The 21,096-nt window shown below is 37.4% G+C and overlaps 1 long non-coding RNA gene and 1 pseudogene across 1 annotated transcript in view; both read right to left on the minus strand.

The window, feature by feature from the left end:
• Nucleotides 1-21,096, minus strand: part of LOC111750918 (uncharacterized) — a 463,388-nt gene that overhangs the window by 274,570 nt on the left and 167,722 nt on the right. The gene's annotated exons all lie outside the window — the stretch shown is intronic.
• LOC135228647 (large ribosomal subunit protein uL5-like) overlaps nt 1-21,096 on the minus strand; it is a 30,716-nt pseudogene continuing 9,620 nt past the window's right edge.

A 21,096-nucleotide genomic window follows, 5' to 3' on the forward strand; every position in this document is an offset into this window, starting at 1 on the left:
AAATGGTATGAATTTTCCAATTAAACCATTGGCTTTAATGATGCTAGATTCAAAAGAAATAAAGTTGCAACCAAATTAGCAATTCAAAAATAATAAAATTGTGGTACAATAGTATGTGCTTGTTGTCTAACAGATGGCGAAAACACTAACATATACATTAGCAAGCTTTTTAAAACAGGAACAAATCTTTGGTGGCTTTCCATGAAATTTCAAAGTTGTCAGGAATTTATTATAGGTCACTGAGAAACAATATTTAAGTTATTTAACCAAAGATCTTAAAGGTAAAAACCTTAGTTTTTTTTTTTTTTTAATTCATACGGCCTAGTTTTTGACTCAGGAATTTACTGTAATGAGACACTGAACCTTTGCCTTCCAGGCAGATTACACAAGGAATAAATTAACTCTTCAACCAAGTAACCAAATAAAATTTGAAGAGTGAGAAACTCAATGCTTTTTTTTGTTTTTTAATATTAAAGCTCCTAAAAATTTCAGATATTAAATCGTTAAACTTTGCTAGGCAAATAAAACTTTGACCGTATCAAATTAGTTTCTTTTTAATGAATCTTTTAAACATTGTCTTTGTTGTAAATCTTTTATAGTATAATCATTTAAGTGGCAAAAATGAACACACTCATTAGCAGACCTGAATATATATATGTGTCTTTTCTCTGTGGCATAAAAAGCAAAAGTGTATAAAATTAAATTATAAAGAAAATCTATTAACTCAATTTAGTTTTCTAAAGATCTTGGAAATTATTTTAAACCTATGTACCATAAAACATAATTACTGTTGAAATAGTGTTTATTTTCAGTCAAATTTTTACCATTTCCTGTATTTTCCCAACCTAACTTTAGCCCTTTAAGATTTTATCAACTGATTTTGGAAATTACAAAGTCTCTGCTCAACCAGATCAATTCATTGATGTGGATATTACCTTAACTTTCTGGCTAGGGGGTGGAAACATTTCTCCAGGCCATTTCAGGTATGTCTCATGATTTCTACCTTTCTGCTTCTTAGAATTCCTCTACAATAGAACTTGTTTACAGTTCTTTTATAATGGGGATCCACCCAATTTCTTATAACTATAGTAAGGCAGCATTTTTCTTATTTATTTATTTTTTGTCTAGAAAGGTCTCCACCCAGTTGGAAAGGGTCTTTCAAAAGCTTCTTGCAGTCACTAATGAGCCCCTCCAGGTCCAAATATCATGGTTATTAGTTGATACAAATTAGATAGCCCCAGCTGATTTTCAGCAAACTCATAGGGGTCTTTGCGCTGGTGGGAAAATCTTTTATGATTGTGCCAAGTTCAGCTTTCGAGAAAGGAGTAAAGGTAATTTTAAAAGGAATTTCAGCAGGAGTGTAAGAAGGTAAGGGTGGATAAAGGGGAGTAAGTATAGGAGGAGCAGAGAGGGAGAGGGGTTAGAGAAAAGGTCAGAGACAAGAGCTGAAGAAACTGCCAAAGAAGTTACAGAGCTCTGACATTGTAATTTCTTAATTTCTTTGGGCTGTTTAGAAACAGTGAATGTAAGGCCACAAATTTGCTGTCCCGATTCCTTTTAGAGGCTTTTAATTACTGTTCTGGTTATCTAATGCTGCTATAACAGAAATAACACAAATGGGTGGCTTCATCAAACAGTTTGTTCTCCCATAACGTGTTAGGCTAGAAGTCCAAATTCAGGGCGTCAGCTCCAGGAGAAGGTCTTCTCTCTCTGTTGGCTCTGGAAGAAGGTCCTTGTCACCAATCTTCCCCTGGTCAAGGAGCTTCTTGGTGTGGGAACCCTGGGTCCAAATGATACATCCTGCTTCTGGCACTGCTTTCTTGGTGGCATGAGATCCCCCTATCTGTCTGCTCACTTCTCTCTTTTATATCTCAAAAAAGATTGGCTTAAATTGTAGAATAATCTTGTAGATTGAGTTTACATAACTGCTGCTAATCCCATCTCATCAACATCATAGAGATAGGATTTACAACACAGAGAGAAATCACATCAGATGACAAAATGGTGGACAATCATGCAATACTGGGAATCGTGACCTAACCAAGTTGACAAATACTTTTGGGGGACGCAATTCAATCCATGACAAACACCAATTAAAATAGGTTTCCCATTGTGACTATTTTACACGGAAGAGTGTAGATTCTAATTTGCTGCCCATAAAAATTGATTTACCATGGTCAAATATGCCCCACAATGGCCATTGATTCTCTAAATTTCCTTTACTGAGCCTATGCAAATGATCAATGTAAAAACTGCACTGGGGCCTTGGATGTGGCCTTGCCCCTTTTACTAAGTAATCTGCATGTCAAATAGTCTGAAGGGGCACTAATAGCCTAACATGCTGCAGAAAAATAGAGTTTGGACTGTTTTCAAACTTGAGTTCTGATAATGTCCTGCCACTAGATGGCAGTCTCAAAGAATTTGTCGAACTGTTCAGATAATGAACAGAAAGTGAAAGTAAAAATAGAGAGCTTGATATATTTTCAGGAGCTGTCCTCACAATAAATGGAGGCTCAATTCTAGAGAGCTTACTTCAAGTGTTTCCTGAGAATTTGTGGAGATGGAAGAACACAAGGTGCTCATGCTGGCATGGAGCTCCAGGTCCTCCACTTCTTGGGATTTGTTGAAGATAAGATGCTTTTGAATCCTGCCAACTACTCCAAGAAATGTCCTAGAGTAAAACTCTCAGACTCAGTTAAAATGAAACAAAGAGATTTATTAAAAGCATAAGGAACATTCAAATGGGGATGTTAACCCACACAAAGTGAGAATCAACAAATCCAAGGGGCGGCTACTTCACAGGGATAGTTATAGGGCAGAATCAGGAACTTCCCAGCAAGATTCTGATTGGTTGACCCTCCCCAGGCTTGACTGTTGAAATCAATACAAGGGTTATAGCTTTAAAGCAGAAGCAGGAGTGGAAAACAAAATGAAATCAGGCCTATTCCTAGCCCAGTTACCATAGATATGCCAGCCACCTCTGTTCTGAAGCTCTTATTCAAAACATAAACTTTTAAAACTGAACTTCCCAGTATCTTTCAAACTAATATTGACTCTGGTTAACACTCAGCAGATATTTTGCTCAGTTTCTAATACCTGTAAGTTTGACATCTAAGGCACAATCTTTTGGGTTTAATTGTGCGTGCTTTTTCATCTTACCCCAGAACAATTCAGATCATAAGTCATAACATGCTAAAACAGGAATACTACATAATTTGTGAAGCACAGTGCAAAATGAAAATGCAGGGTTCCTAGTTAAAAAAAAAAAAAATTAGAATTTCTAGGCAGTCATGTCAGAGCATTAAAACAAGTGTGAGGCCCTTATAAGCCCTGGGCCCTGTGAGACTGTGCAGATTCTATGCCTGGGAAGACAGTCCTGACTATAAACATTCAGCTACTTGACTTGTTATTAAAATCTTTCCCACTAATAGTTTATTTCAAGTATTCTATAAATAACTATATTGTAAAAATTGGTGGCTATGATAATTCTGTTAAAAAATAAGCAGTAATAAGTTGATTAAAAAACATAATTCTAATTTATTTTTTAAAGAGTTTGAAGGTATCCCTGAAACATACCACACAGTAAGCTCTCTATCTCTTACAATTGGTATGATGAATAAAACAAATATTGTGATCTAATAAACTGAACTTGGACTTTGACACTTAGAAAACGACTGAACATACAAAATTAAAATTAATACTTTTAGGAAAATCCCCTTTTTGTTGTCATATTAGCAAATCTGAGTACAAGATTCATTATAAATATGAGCATGCCCCTTTTTTACGTTGCAGACTGAGCACATGGATATTATTTTCTATCAGATGGGCTATTTCAGAGTATGCCTGATATATACAACGAGAATTATGACTTCTAATTTGATTGGCCCTTCTCATCTGCTGTGTCTCAATGTGTATTTTCCATATTTCAGAATGCATACAGAGCCTTTGAATGAGAGAGGCATGGAATAATTTCTATTTCAGAGCCCTCAGAAAGAATTGGCATGGTCCATACCGTGATTTTGACTTCTAGACTCCAAACTGTCCTTTAAGTCACTTTGTGTCCTTTGAATTCACCCACTTTGTGACACTTTGTTATGCAATCCCCAGGAAGCTAAGTTTGAGAGATAATAATCAGCATAAATCTCCATTATTCCCCTTCTGACACCAGCTGCCCATACAGAATTTTTTCTCTGACCCTCGCCATCTGGGCCTAGGTCAGATCTCACAAGTTAAAAGGATGCTGTTCTCCAGGCTGCCAAGTAGGCCTGAGACTTCAGGCACCAGATGCTTCTGACCTGCTGGCTACAAGTTTGGCATTTTCTTACTACCCCTCCAAGATACCAGCACAACTCGCCACTCCCCACCCCCAGCCTTCCTCACTTCTGAGCCTTTGGCTACAAATTTGGAGGTTCCCATCTCCCTCACTTCTGACCTGCTTTGGGTTCTGTCTTAGTTATCTAGTGCTGCTATAACAGAAATACCACAAGTAGATGGCTTTAGCGAACAAAGATTTATTCTCTCAAAGTTTATGAGGCTAGAAGTCCAAATTCAGAGTGCCAGCTCCAGGGGAAGGCTTCTCTCTCTGTTGGTTCTGGGGGAAGGTCTTTGTCTTCAATCTTCCCCTGGTTTAGGAGGTTCTCAGCACAGGAACCTCACGTCCAAAGAAAACACTCCATCCTGGCTCTTCTTTCTTGGTGATATGAGGTCCCTCTCTCTGCTCACTTCTCTTTTTTATATCTCAAAAGAGAGTGACTCAAGATACAATCTAATCTTTAGACTAAACTCTGCATCATTAACATAACTGCCAATAATTCTGCCTCATTAATGCCACTGAGATAGAATTGACAACATATAGGAAAATCAAATCAGATGACAAAATGGTGGATGATCACACAATACTGGGAATCATGGCTTAGCCAAGTTGACACACGATTGGGGGCACAATTGAATCCATAACCGTTTCAATAATTTGCTGATACAATCTTACAGAACTCACAAAAAGTGCTATTTTATGATTACAGTTTTGTTGCAGGAAAATGGATACAAATAAAGAGACATAGGGCAAAGTCTGGAAGGGTTTCCAACATGAAACTACCCTCTCCCATGCATGAATATCTTTCACCAACCAGTAAGCCCACGGAACTTCAGTCTCCAGAGCTTTTACCAGAAGTCTCATCATGTAATGCAAACTCCAACCTGTCTCTCCTGAGATTGGTCATTATCATGAGGTGATCATAAGATATTATGTGACAGTTCTGTCTGGCCTGGCCAGCCCTCATCCTAGAGTCACCGCATCACTTCACCTAACCTGTTAGTTAGGTGTGATCTGGACACTTAGGTTCCAAGGCATTTTTTTTAGAGATTATCTATCAGGAACTGAGATCAGAGACAAGGTAGGGTTAAATTCTAAACCCCAAACTAAGGCTGAAATTCTTTATTGAATAAATATTTTCCATGTAATAACTTAAATTTTTTTTTTGATTATTTAACATCATTGGGAGGTTTTCATTAAGGTTTAGCCACTGACTTAGCTATTTCCTCCATAGATTATTTATCTATTATCTATTCCTTTACATCTAAACTTAGTAAAAATGAAATAAAATTTAGTCAGGTGCCCAGGCACAGCTTAACTGCGTACTAAACACATGAATGACTCTCTGTTCAGGTCCTCACAGGGCAGCATCAAGGTGTAAGCCAGCTTTCATTCCTTCCTGGTGGCCAGAGTTCTCTTTCAAGCTTACATGTTAGTTGGCATAATTTGGCTGCATTGTGAAACTATGTGTTGATCACCCACCATATTTCAGGCATCAGCTTTAAAGTGTGGATAAAAGTGTATTAAGACACAGTGTTTATACTTGAAGAGATCAGTGTCTTTTACAAAATCAATAATTGTATTAATCTTATCATACAACAGCTTGTAGATACCCTAAAATCCTAAACAAGGTTTTTGACAAAAATTCTGAGAAAATATGTACTTTGTTAATTGTAGAAGCTCAATAAATATTTATTGATGAACTGGTGTATTCTATCTTTGTTATCCACATTATCACCATCACCATTGTTTCTTAAGCATCTACTATAGGAAATGCTCTAAGCACAACAATAGTGTCATTTTCTTGGCTTATGAAATAGCAAAATAACTTTAATATTTTTTAAAAAATTCAAAATAAATATTTACTGATCTGCTAATGTCAAATGAGCTTCTTAAAAATCTAAATGTGCAGTGAAACATGAGAAATTAGTGTAACAGAAATATATTTATTGTGAGTAGATACAATTCAAATCGGGCAGCATCAAACTGAAAGTATTGGGAAGGTGCTCTGAAAAGGGGATAGTGAAAGAAGGTTTTATAGCTGGGGCCTGGGCAGGGTAGTCTCCTGAAGATCATTGTAAATTCCTTTCAAGTTGGTTTCTAAGGAAATAGATTCAGAGCACATGCAAGGTTTCAAGGCCAGTCAATTGTAAAACCAGTCATTAAGGACATGCCATATATCAAAGGACATGTGGAAATTTAATCATCAAGGAATTTTGCTGTAAGGGAGGGTTTTTTTTTTTCCCTGACTTCTAGGCGATCTCTTTCAGCTAAGGCCCAGCACAGTCTGTTTAGGGTTTTAGGGTATCTACAAGCCATTCTATGATAATATTAACACAATTAATGATTTTATGAAAGACTCTGTCTGATCTTCAAGTATGGGCACTGTGTCTTAAAACATTTTTATCCACATTTTATAGCTGATGCCTGAAATATGGTGGATGAGCAACACATAGTTTCACAAGCAACCAAAGTATGCCAACTACCTTGTAAGCTTGGAAGAGAACTCTGGCCTCCAGAAAGGAATGAAAGCTGGCTTACACCTTGATGCTGCCCTGTGAGGACCTGAACAGGGAGTCATCTGTCTGGTCCATAGCTAAGCTGTGCCTGGACTCCTGACCAAAAAAACCTGGGAGATAATAAACGTATACTGTTTTAAGCCAATGAGTTTATGCTAATTTTTTACAAGGCAATATATGAGGTTAGCAACAGTATTTTAGTGGCTTCTATGGTATACTGATTATCTGAGTGGAGATAACGTGTTGACCCACAGTGCACACATAATGGGAACTAAAACTTTGTTATTTTAAAGTTTTGACTTTTTTTTTTTCAACCTACATCTTAAATGAATTTATTCTATCTGATACAAATTTGGCACTGGAAAGCAAGTGATGTAATAGCACTTACTCTCTCTGTCTCTCTGCTATATATATATATATATATGTATATATTGCATTACTTTAAGGGTTTTACTAAGGTGGTAAGGAAATTCTTATGAGAGGCTTATTTTTGTTTGCCATCAAGTTGATTTTCAACTCTTAATGAACCCATGTGACAGAGTAGAACGCTCCATAGGTTTTCCTAGGCTGTAATCTTTATGGGAGCAGATCATCAGGTCTTTCTCTTATACAGTCACTGGGTCTTTTCCTATACAGTCACTGGGTGGGCTCAAACCACCAAACTTCTGTTAGCAGCTGAGTGCTTAACAATTGCACCACCAGGGCTTATCCATTTTAAGAATGGAGAAACACATAATAAAATTGTCAGAAGTGATTTTTGCTGTGTGGTTGGTTTATCTTTTGACCAAGCAATTTTAGGAAAAAAGTTTGGGAATCAATGTGTCCATAATGTGTGTTGGTTAATTGTTTACTGCTTTTGGGAAGATACTATAAGAAAGAGATGGATTGAGAAAATAATTGGCCAAGTCCAAATTCAGGGCACCTGTTTTAGGGAAAGACTCTCTCTGTCCACTCTGGGGGAAAATCTTTGTCTCAGCTCCCGTGGCATTCCTTGGAGATCTTCATGTAACATGACTCTTCCCTTCTGTTCATGCCATGCATCTCTGTGCCTAATCTGTTCTTTTTATCTCTCAAAGGTGATTGGCTTAAAACACACCCTACACTGGTATGGCTTCATTAACAAGGAAAGCCCTGTTCCCAAATGGGATTACATCCACAAATATAGGCAGTTAGGATTTGCAACACATATTTTGGGGGACTTGATTCAGTCCATAGCAGTGGTAAAAACAGTTAACACATTCAGCTGCTAACTGAAAGACTGAAAGTTGGAGTCCACTCAGAGGCACCTCAGAAGAAAGGCCTAGCAATCTACTTCCAAAAAATCAGTCATTGAAAATCCTATGGAGCACAGTTCTACTCTGACACACGTGGATCAGGGTCAACTGGACCGATGGCAAATGGTTGTTTGTTTGTTTCTTTCTTTCTTGGGATGCATAACCAGGGATCAAAGAGATCAAAAGAAGCAGACCTACTTCTAGAGAGTGGAAGCAGATCCTAATGGAGTTAAATTCATTTCACACAATATAGAGTCTTTTTGCCACTTCTGCCCATGGAATTTAAAAATTACTGTGCCAATAACTTATGTGCATTTTCCTTTCTTTCATGTATTTTTATGGTTGTGTTTTTGTTCTATCATTATAGGCTTGTTTGAATAGTATACAATTTTCTGATATATTTCTGGATCAAAGAGGCCATAATATCTGGACCTCATGTAGTAATTAACTCTAATCACTTTAGAGATCATGGACTCTGAGAGTGGCCTTGACTGTATGGAACTTTGGAATTACCTCCCTTTGGGATAGAATGAATGTATTATGCTGTGGAAGGAAAAGTGAACCAAACATATGATGACCAGAGAGTGGACTGTCTAGATAGTAATGCTGTTCACTAAATATTTCTGTCTCTGTGGTCTGGACTTACAGTAGGCTTGTGCTTCCTAGCTCACTGTAGTTAGGTGTAGTTATGTAAATACTTCTGGCTAATGATCTATGGGCAGAAGTGACATGTGCCGTTTGGGGGCAGAGCATTTAATTGACAGTGCAAGACATTCCAGAATCATTGTAACTCCCTGTCTTAGTTATCTAGTGCTGCTATAACAGAAATACCAAAAGTGGATGGCTTTAACAAACAGAAATTGATTCTCTCACAGTTTAGGAAACTGGATGTCCAAATTCAGGCTGTCAGCTCCAGGGCAAGGCTTTTTTTCTCTGTCATTTCTGGGGGAAGGTCCTTTTCATCAATCTTTCCCTAGTCTAGGAGCTTCTCAGTGCAGGGGTCCCGGGTCGAAAGGATGTACACTCTCTAATCCTGGGATTTCTTCCTTGGTGGTATGAGTTTTCCCTCTTCTCTTTTTTAATCTCAAAAGAGATTGACTAAGATATAACATAATTCTGTAGAATGAGTCCTGCCTCATTAACATAACTGCCTCTAACCCTGCCTTACTAACATCTTAAAGGTTAGGATTTGCAATACATAGAATAATCACATCAGATCACAAAACGGTGGACAACCACAAAATACTGTGAATCATGGCCTAGCCAACTTGATATATACTTTTGGGGGACACAATTCAATCCATGACATTCTCCAACGTCAGAGGGAAACATAGTATACTTGTATTTTCAGTAGGAATTGGAAAATTCTAAGAGGAGAGATAATAAATAAAACCAACAAATTCTTAATCAGGCATGATGGACATGTAGGACAGTAGGTAGGAAGAAAGATTAGAAAAAATGAGGAAAAGAAAAGAAAAAAAATTAAAAACAAAGAGAATGCTTTTAGAGTAAGGGGAGAAGAAGTGGGAAGAAGTAAGACAATCTTTCCAGCTACTGTGAGCAGTTGTAATGCTGGCTCCATGAGCCTGGAACCCAAGGTGACTATGATGAACTGAGCCCCATATCATGCCCCTCAATAGGTATGTATTCCAAACCAAAATAATTTTGTTTTTCATTTATACCACTGATATTTGGGAACTACTTCTTATCACAACATAACCTTAAAAAAACTTACTCATCTGAATAACACAGAACGTCTCAGTTAATCGCCAAATTACATCTTTTTGGAAAAGATAACAGGGAATCTAAGAGGTGGTAGTGGTGGTGGTGGTGGTGGGGGTTTACTGTCTAGTAGATTCTGACTCATAGCAACTTTATCTAGCAAAATAGAACTGCATCATAGGATTTTCTAGGCTTTACTGTCAGTTGGTTGTACTGTGGTGGCTTGTGTTGCTGTGATACTGGAAGCTTTTCACTGGTATTTCAAATACCTGCAGAGCCACCCCTGGTGGACAGGTTTCACCTGAGCTTCAAGAGTAAGACAGACAAAGACGAAGGACCTGGCAGTCTACTTCTAAAAAAACTGGAAAGTGAAAACATCTTTAAACATATGAATAGCAGTGAAACATTGATATGGTGCTGGAAGATGAGCCTCTCAAGTCAGAAGGCACTCAAAATATGTTTGGGGAAGAGCTATCTCCTCAAACTAAAGTCAACATTTTTGATGCAGATGGAGTCAAGTTTTGGGGACCTTCATTTGCTGATATGGCATGACTCAAAATGAGAAGAAAGAGCTCCATTAATAATCAGAACATGGAATGTATGAAGTACAAATCTAGGAAAATTGGAAGCCATCAAAAATAAGATGGAATGCATAAACATTGATATCCTAGGCTTTAGTGAGCTTAAAAGGACTGGTATTGGCCATTTTGAATCAGACAATTATATGGTGTACTATGCCAGGAATGGCAAATGGAGGGGGAATGGTGACACCTTCATCAACAAAAAGAACATTTTAAGATCTATCTTGAAGTACAAAACTGTCAGTGATAGGATAAAATCCACATGCCTACAAGGAAGGCCAGTTAATATGACTATTATTCAAATTTACCAACCAATCACTAAGGCCAAAGATGAAGAAATTGAAGATTTTTACTAACTTCTGCAGTCCAAATTTGTCAAATATGCAATCAAGATGCATTGATAATTATTGGTGATTGGAGTGTGAAAGTTGAAAACAAAGAAGAAGGAACAGTAGTTGAAAAATATGGCCTTAGCAAAAGAAACAACATTGGAGATTGCATGATAGAACTGTGCAAGACCAACATGTTCTTCATTGCAAATCCTTTTTTTCACCAATACAAATGGTGACTACACACGTGGACCTCACCGGATGGAAAATGCAGGAATCAAATCAAATGTATCTATGGAAAGAAACAATGGAAAACTCAACATCATCTGTCAGAACAAGGCCGGGGCTGACAGCAGAACAGACACTCAATTGCTCATATGCAAATTCAAGTTGAAGCTGAAGAAAATTAAAATAAGCCCAAGAGAACCAAAATACGACCTTGACTGTATCTTACCTGAATTTAGAGGCAATTGCAAGAATAGATTTGACACATTGAACACTAATGACTGAAGACCAGATGAGTTGTGGGAGGACATCATATATGAAGAAAGCAGAAGTTCATTAAAAAACGGGAAAGAAAGAAAAGGCCAAAATGGATATCAGAAGAGATTCTGAAACTTGCCCTTGAAAGTACAGTAGCTAAAGTGAATGGAAGAAATGATGAAGTAAAAAAGCTGAACGGAAGATTTCAAAGGGCAGCTCAAGAAGGCAACGTAAAATATTGTAATGAAATGTGCGAAGATTTGGAGTTTGAAAATCAAAAGAGAAGAACACATGCAACCTTTCTCAACCTGAAAGAAGTGAAGAAACTCTTCAAGCCTTGAGTTGTAATTCTGAAGGATTCTATAGGCAGAATATTGAATGACACAGGAAGCATCAAAAGAAGACAGAAGGAATGTACAGTCACTATACTAAGAAGAATTGGTCAAAGTTCATCCATTTTAGGAGGTAGCACATGATCAAGAACTGATGTTATTGAAAGAAGTCCAAGCTACACTGAAGACACCGGTGAAAAACAGGGCTCTGGGAACTTACGGAATACCAGTTGAGTGAAATTTTGCTGAAGATCATTCGAAAGTGGTTACGACGGGACATTGACAGGGAACTACCAGAAATTCAAGCTAAATTCAGAAGACAACATGGAACAAGGGACATCATTGCTGATGTCAGGTGGATCCTGGCTGAAAGCAGAGAATACAAAAAGATGTTTACTTGTGTTTTATTGATTATGCACAGGTATTAGACTGTGTAGATCATAACAAATTATGGATAACATTGCAAAGAATGGGAATTCCAGAACACTAAATTGTGCTCCTGTGGAACCTGTACATAGATCAAGAGTTAGTCATTTGAAGAGAACAATGAGATACGGTGTGGTTTAAAATCAACAAAGGTGTGGGTCAGGGTTTATATCCTTTCACCATACTTATTGAATCTGTACACTGATCAAATTATCCAAGAAGCTGGGCTATGTGAAAAAACATATGGCATTAGGCTTGGTGGAAGACTCATTAATAACAATCTGTGATATGCAGATGACACAACCTTGCTTGCTGAAATGGAAGAGGACTTGAAGCACTTACTGATGAAGATCAAAGACTACAGACTTCAGTATGGATTACACATCAGCATAAAGAAAACAAAACTCCTCACAACTGGACCAATAAGCAACATGATAAATAGAGACAAAATTGAAGTTGTCAAGGATTTAATTTTACTTGGATCCACAATCAACACCCATGAAAGCAGCAGTCAGGAAATCAAGTAACTTATTGCATTGGGTAAATCTGTTGCAAAAGACATATTAAAGAGTTAAAAAGAAAAGATATAACTTTAAGGACTAAGGTCGCCTGATCCAAGCCATGATATTTTCCATCGCCTCATACGCATGTGAAAGCTGGACAATGAATAAGGAAGACTGAAGAAGAATTGATGGTTTTGAATTATGGTGTTGGCAAAGATTACTGAATACTCCATGGAATGCCAGAAGAATGAACAAGTCTGTCTTGGAAGAAGTATAGCCAGAGTGTTCCTTGGAAGCAAAGAAGGCGAGACTTCGTCTCACATACTTTGGACATGTTAGAAGGAGGGACCAGACTCTGGAGAAAGACATCATGCTTGGTTAAATAGAAGATCAGTGAAAAAGAGGAAGACCATCAATGAGAAGGGCTGACACAGTGGTTGCAACAATGGGCGCAGACGTAACAATGATTACGAAGATGGTGCACAACTGGGCAGTATTCCATTGTACATAGGGTTGCTATGAGTTGGAAGAACCAACCTTTCAGTTAGGAGCAGAGTGTTTAATGATTGTGCCAGGAGGACTCATACTGATGTCCAGAATATAATTTTGATATTTAATTTCAAAGTTGTTTTCACAAGAAATTATTGTCGTCATCCTGTTGTTAAATGTTTTATAGTGAGATAGCTTTTAAGTATTGTCACAATTAAATGAAGGGGAAGCTAGTGGGGGCAAAATTAACATACAAACTGCTTGTTGATGTAATTGACTCTACATAGAATGTTAAGAAAGTTTAGCTCTAAATATTCCATTTTAACTGCAATTTATGTTGAAATGCTGAAAGTTAAAATTACATGTTTTGAATGAATTCACCTGTGAATTACATCTCCTACTCATAGGAAATGTTTCAACAATGTATAAAAGAAAAAAATTACATGACTATTCACTGTAAATTTACTTCTACTAAGAAAACCTTAATTGTGCCAACAGTTTTATCGTGATGTGGTTGTGATGAAGAGCTAACATAGCATCATTTTATTTGTCACCAGAGGAAAATCTGTCCCATCAGGGAGTTTAAAGGCAAAAAAATAAAAATAAATATATTTCCTTTCACTTAAAGGACAGATCATTATAGTTCAGTTGAAATAATTCTTGCATTAATTTCATTTTTACCAGGTAAATGCTTCCAAAGAGTAGAACTGCCCATTTGGTTTCCAAGGAGGACCTGGTAGATTTGAACTGCTGACCTCTTGGTTAGCAGCTGTAGCCCTTAACCACTACACCACCACGATTTCCAAATTAAGTGTAGTTTACCCTAAAACTATTATGTTTATCATGTTGCAACTTAAAAGCAATGTGGTTCTCTGCAGGAGGAGTTCTATTTGCTAGGCCTGTCTTTGTCACTATCAAGCTTAGTGACCTTGAGAAAGAAATTGAACCTCTTTTTCTTCTTTTAAGTCTTTGCTGAATGGGAATAATAACTCATGGGGATATTGTGGCTTGTAAATAATTTTTTTCTAGGTATGCAAGGAGAATGACCAGTTATACCAGATATTTCATTAGTTTGAAGAAATGGATTCCGGGCTAAAAAAACAGGCTATAAATGACTTGTGGTTTTACAAGTGGTGCAGGACCAGGTGAAGAAATAAATATAAAGTGGCAACATCACAGACAGGTCAACCACATCCTGAACTCCAACTGCACCTTGAGCTGCAGGTTGGAACATAGTGAAATTGTCTTCTCAGATACATTTGGGCATCACTAAAAACGGGGATACTAGAGAAAATCAAAGCAAACAAATATTACACTCTATATGATGAAGAAATGTGGATGGGAGTGTCGTGGATTGAATTACGTCCCCCCAAAAATGTGTGTATCAGTTGGGCTGGGCCATGATTCTCGGTATTGTGCAATTTTCCTATATGTTGCAAATCCTGCCTCTACGATGCTAACGAAGGAGGATGGGTGGCAGTTGTGTTAGTGAGGCAGAACTGAATCTACAAGACTGGATTGTGTCTCTCTGCTTGCTTCTGTCTTTTATATCTCAAAAGAGATTGGCTCAAATTGTAGATTAATCATGTAGACTGAGTCTACATAACTGCCACTAATCCCATCTCATTAACATCTTAGAGATAGGATTTACAACACTTAGATGACATCAGATGACAAAATGATGGATAATTACACAATACTGGGAATCATGACCTAGCCAAATTGCCAGATATTTTGGGAGGACACAATTCAATCCATAACAAGATGCTTCTCACTTAGGGAAATAAATTATTGCTGACAGGGCAAATAGCCAAAAATATACTACAAATGTCTCCATATAGTGAATATAATGTGCAGTTGGATAGAGTTTGCTAGGCAAAGAGGATGAGAACTTAGAATACTTTAGATTTAGATTTGCACTTAAAGGAGAAGTAATGGTGTGTAATGTTTTACTATTTTGGAAGAAAGCTCTCATAGTTACGCAAATTCTTGAAAACAATGTCATAAAATGGAGGTACCCACAGCTCAAAAAGTCATGTACCTAGGATTAAATGAAGTGGAAATCTTTTTTTTTTTACATATCACTGAAAACTTTTTATTGGCCTTTTGGATAGAAATGGAAATTTATTTGCCAGGAAGGATGATGCCATCATACTTCTACCAGAACCAGTGCATGCCTCCTCTATGCTGGTTCTTTGTTTAGCCCCAGTGCAGCCAATCCTGCGTTTCTTGTCTGTCATGCTGAAACCTGTCCTACCCAGCACCACAGAGAGATCCAGGCCTTAGATACCGATGTTAGGGTCATATTTGATCTCCAGATAGATGCGTTCCTGAATCCCAAAACCAAAGTTTCCAGTATCTGAGAAGTTATTTTTTCTTAACTCATACTCGCCCACCTTTAGACCTTTCTCCAAGATTTCCTCTGCCTTGGCCCCATGGACTGTGCAGTGGACAGCAATTTTTTCATTTCTCCTAATGCCAAAGAACCTGATGGTGTATCTAGCTTTGGAGAACTCAGGGGTCTGGCCTGTGAGCTGCTCCAACACCTTGGCTATGGGAGTCAGTCTGTCTGCACTCTCCCCCACAGAGATGCTGAGCCAGAGCTTGTGGATACGAAGTTCCCGCATGGGGTTCTCTTTTTCACTTTGACCCTGTGCCATGATGGAGAAAAGGAAAAAAAAAAAGAAAGAAAGCATGAAATGGAAGTCTTTAAGTATAAATTTTACCCAAATGAATGAGAAGAGTAAATTTAGGAGTGCAAGAAAAGAAGCTGAGAGTGATTATAATAGTAGTACCTATGTTTTTGTTGTCAAGTGCTGTCAAGTTGGCTTCGGCTCATAGTGACCTTATGTATAATAGAATGAAATGTTTCCTGGTCCTGTGCTGTCTTCAAGATTGTTGCTATATTTGAATCCATTGCTTTGGCTATTGTGTCAAACCATCTCATGGAAGATTTCCCCAGTTTTTGCTGATGCCCTAGCAAACATGATGCCCTTTTATCTTGTAATACCTATAAGATAAAATAATTTCCCTTTACAGAGATGTGGAACTTGGAAGTCAGGAGAAGGCTCTCTGGAGTTACATTGCTTGGATGTCCACCTTGGCTCTGCCACATACTTGCAGACTAAGACTCTTGCCAATCACTTAGCCTCTCTGAGCTTCCATTTCCTCACCTATAAACCCAAAACCAACCAACCCATTGCCATTGAGTCAATGCTGACTCATAGTGACCCCACAGGACAGAGTAGAACTTCCCCATAGGATTTCCAAGGCTGCAAATCTTTACAGAAGCAGGCTGTCATAGCTTTCTCCCATGGAATGGCTGGTGGGTTTGAACTACTGACCTTTCAGTTAGTAGCCAAGCACTTAACCACTGTGTCACCAGGGCCTTTTTTCAACTATAAAACAAAGGCAAACATGTGACCTATTTTATAACATTGTCATACGAATTAAATTGGCTAACATATTTTGAGAATTTAGCACATAGCAAGTTCTCAAAATATGTTACCCAAGTACTATATTAAACTCTTTACATAAATAGTAAAAAAAAAAATTTTTTTTGAAATATCACCCAATGTGCTTTTCTTTCTCGTTAAGTTATTTTTTTTCAGAGAGGGTAGTTAGGGATGTAGGGTGTATGTTGGTTATTTGGTCCTTTCACCATTAAGACCAAGCCAACAGGAAGGGTGAAGGGGATAGAAGAAACTGCCTAGATCAAAGAAGCCTTTGTTCAGTTTCAGGTTTCAAACTAAAGCTTTTAGGTCTAAAGAAAAGAAAAAAGAAGTTTTCAAAAATATGAAGTAGGTTTTTTTTGGAAATCCAATAGTTAGGTTTTGTCTCTTTCCTAGCCAAATCTGTCCCTGCACATCTGTTCAATTTCAATAAATGTCACTGTAGGCTCTCTGAAAGCAAAAAATCCTGGCATCATCCTTGATTGCTCTCTTTCCTTTATTCTTCTCAACAGATCTATGAGCAAGTTCTATTGACTCTATTTCCAAAACCTATCCTGAATGTGCTCATGTCTTTATAGTTCCTCCACCTCCACTTTGAATGAAAACACCATTTTTCTCTCCTCCAAAACTACAAAAAGCTGCAAGCTGCTTTTGTACACATCATCCTCCCCAGTTCATTCTCTAGGTTCCCAGTTCTTAAAATAATATCCACGGTCCTCTGAGGATCCCTGAGACTTTCAGGCTTAGGAGGTCTTTGAGGTCAAAACTATTTTTGTAGTTATACCAATGTGCTACTTGCCTTTTTCATTGTGTTGACATTGGATGGGGCAAAAATAATGGTAGGTAAACAGCTGGTGCCTTATCAAAAATCAAGGCAGTGACACTAAACTGGAGTAGAGCAGTCATTGTATTTATCATTGTGTAGTCTTATTCATAGAAAACCACTTTTTATTTAAAAGAATAGTAGGCAAAAAAAAAAAAATAGAAGTTATTCAGACTTGGATATTTATCTAAAATGAATGCGGTAGTACTATTACTTCAAGGAAAACAACTGAGTGTTTTTTGCCAATGATAAAATTTGAGCTCGTTGAGTTTTGGTATAGCATCAGAGAAGAATATCTACAGTTATCTGAGTTATCTGAAAGGATTATTAAAATATGTCTCCCTTTTCCACCTATATATCTGCGTGAGACCAGATATTTTTCTTCAAAATTTCAATCTAAAAATTTATCTTAAAATATAGGAATACAGTTATCTTCTACCAACATGCATTAAAGACATTTAAAATAATGTAAAACAATGCCAGTCTTCTCACTGTTTTTTTTGCTTTGAAAAATATAGCTACTTTCCATAAAATCTGTTATTTTTGTTAATACATAATAACTTATCATTTTTAAGTGTACCCACCTAAAGTGTACTAATGTATAAATATTAAATTTCTCAGTTTTAATTTCCAATACTATAAATATGAATACATATAATCTATGTAACAAAATCTGTATGAGGGTCTCAAATTTTTTTAAGAATCCAAAGGGATGTTTAGAACAAAATGTTTAAGAATTGCTTCTCTAGGCAATGTTCAGACATATTTTAAACCATCAGTCCTTCCAGTGACTTCTCATTACATTTGGAATAAAATTTAAACACTTTTCTCTGATTTACAACATCTCATCCTCTCTGATTACTGCAAAACTTTCTACATACTTCCCCCACACTGACTATACTTCAGCCAGTCTGGCCTTGCAGTTTCTCCAACATGCCATTCATTGCATCATGAAGACTTTACACAGGCAGTGTCCACCACTTGGAATGTTCTTCTCTGGCATCTTCACCTGGTTACTCCTTCTTATGATTAACGTCAGATTAACGTTGCCGTTATGAGGAATCTTCCCTGACTTCTCAAGGTAGTATAGTCATCCAGTCACTCTATATGTAATCGTTCTGCATAGCACTTAATAATGTAATCTGCATAGCACTGAATAATCTGTGATGTTTTTCTTGATGCACATGATTTTAAAATTGTGTGGCATCTGTTTCCATCCACCACATAGTTGTCTCTGTTGGAACTGGATCTTGTCTATCTTGTAGAATAGCTCTGGCTTATGGTACATGCTCGATACATTTTTGATAAGTAAAAGAATAACCTTACCTATTAAAAAATTTATTAAAAAATTCAAAAAGTGGTTGTAGCAGTACATTGACAGGCAACTACCAGAAATTCAAGTTGGATTCAGAAGAGGATGTGGAATGAGGAACATCATTGCTGATGTCAGATGAATCTTGGCTGAAAGCAGAGAATACCAGAGAGAGGTTTACCTGTGCTTTATTGACTACGCAAAGGCATTAGACTATGTGGATAATAACAAATTATGGATATCATTGAAAAGAATGGGAATTCCAGAACACTTAATTATGCTCATGAGGAACCTTTACATATACCAAGACGCAGTCGTTTGTACGGAACAGGGGGATACTGTGTGGTCTAAAATCAAGAAAGGTGTGCTTCAAGATTGTGTCCTTTCACCATATCTATTCAATTTATATGCTGAGCAAATAATCTGAGAACCTGTATGAAGAAGAATATGGCATTAGGACTGGAGGAAGACTCATTAACAACCTACAATATGCAGATGACAAAACCTTGCTTGCAAAGTGAAGAGGACTTAAAGCACTTACTGATGAAGATCAAAGGCTACAGCCTTCAGTATATATTATACCTCAAAATAAAGAAAACTAAAATCCTCACAACTGGACCAATAAGCAGCATCATGATAAACAGAGAAAAGGTTGAAGTTGTTGTCAAGGATTTCATTCTACTTGTATCCACAATCAACACCCATGGAAGCAGCAGTCAAGAAATCAAAAGACATTGCAATGGGCAAATCTGCTGAAAAGATCTCTTTAAAGAGTTAAAAAGCAAAGATGTCACCTTGAAGAGTAGGATGTACCTGGCCCAAGCCATGGTGTTTTCAGTCGTGAAAGCTGGACAATGAATAAGGAAGACCAAAGAAGAATAGATCCCTTTGAATTATGGTGTTGTCAAAGAATATTGAATATACTGTGGGCTGCCAAAAGAACGAACAAGTCTGTCTTGGAAGAAGTACAGCCATAATACTCCTTAGAAGTGAGGATGGAGAAACTACGTCTCACATATTTTGGACACAGCATCAGGAGAGATCAGTCCCTGGAGAAGGACATCATGCTTGGTAAGGTAAAAGATCATCGAAAAAGAAGAAGACCCTCAATGAGATGGATTGACACAGTGGCTGCAACAATGGGCTCAAGCATGACAATTATGAGGATGGTGCAGGACCAGACAATGTTTTGTCCTATTGTACATAGGGTTGCTATGAATTGGGAAGAACTCAATGGCACCTAGCAACAACAACAACAAAAGAATGACCACTTAAAAGACTGTCTACATCAAATAAGACAACAGGAAAAAATTCAGGACAGCTCAGGAAATTTATGTTTGGCTGAGGAGAGCAAGGAAGAAGAGTTTTGATACACAATTCCCTGATTCCTTTCTTGGAATCTAAATCCTGAAGTAGAAGGTTGCTGGAACGAACCAGAAAAGTCTGTGGGACTCCACAAACAATAGTGCTGTGCTGTGAGCTTTCTTTAATTTTTTTTTTCTGACGAATTTCTAAAAAAATTCTTGTCTTTGGTGTGGTGCTGAGTTCAGATGGCACAGGATTAGTAAAGTAGCAATTGATGAAGGAGGTGATTGGGACAGAGGACAGCTTCACAAAATGTGTACCCCATTAGGTAGTGTGGGGAAACCAGCTGAAAATTTCTGAACCCTCGGATGGTGCTCAGAAGTGCTTAGATAATTAATAGGACGGAAGTGTCTAAAGCTAGGGTAAGAGAACTGCAGATGCAGGATTCCAGGACCAAAGTTTTGAGAAGAATTGTGATTGTCAGTTGCACATGTCAGAATTACAAAAAAAAAAAAAAAAATCCAACCCAAAGAATGACTAAAAAGGCACTAGTGTAGCTTACCCAGGGTATAGGTATAACCCAGATACTGAAATTCTTCAAGGTGAAAGCTGGTCACAATGCTTTGCTTAAGTCTTTGTGTTCTTGTCCTCACATAGTTTTTGTCTCCAGTAATCTTCCCCCCTGCAATTATGGATGTAATAAGAGCTTTAAATTTTTATTCAGAATTTTTGTTTGTTTTGTTTTCATTGGAAGGATTGGTCCACACCAATAAAAACAGAAATGGAAGACAACTACTTATGAAGTGTAGCTGTGACAGTAAGTCTGTGTCACAGTAGGTGAAGGGGAAATGTGTAGGATACTTGCAGACAAGGAACGAAGAAATGTAAGTATTAGTAGACTTAGAGAAGAATTGAACAACATATTCAAGGGCTTAAAGGGTATAATTGCATCTTTATCTAATGGCCTCATTTATGAACAAAGGCTTTTAAAGTTCTTATAATAAGGAAAAGTTTCCCTGCTGATTTAAGTGATGTATGGGTAGACGATGAAATGACCAGCACAGTGCTACAAGGCGTGTTATTGGTGGCATTTACAAGAGGAAAGAGAGGACATCCAAACTGCAGCCTCTGACATTATTCAACACTGATTTAGAAAACATCTACAAAAGTTCTCCTACAGAGGTTGACAAGAATAGCAGAGGTCAAGATTCACTAATCACAATGTTATATTACA

This window comes from Loxodonta africana, chromosome 25 (assembly GCF_030014295.1).
Source record: "Loxodonta africana isolate mLoxAfr1 chromosome 25, mLoxAfr1.hap2, whole genome shotgun sequence".
Taxonomy (NCBI): Eukaryota; Metazoa; Chordata; class Mammalia; order Proboscidea; family Elephantidae; genus Loxodonta; species Loxodonta africana.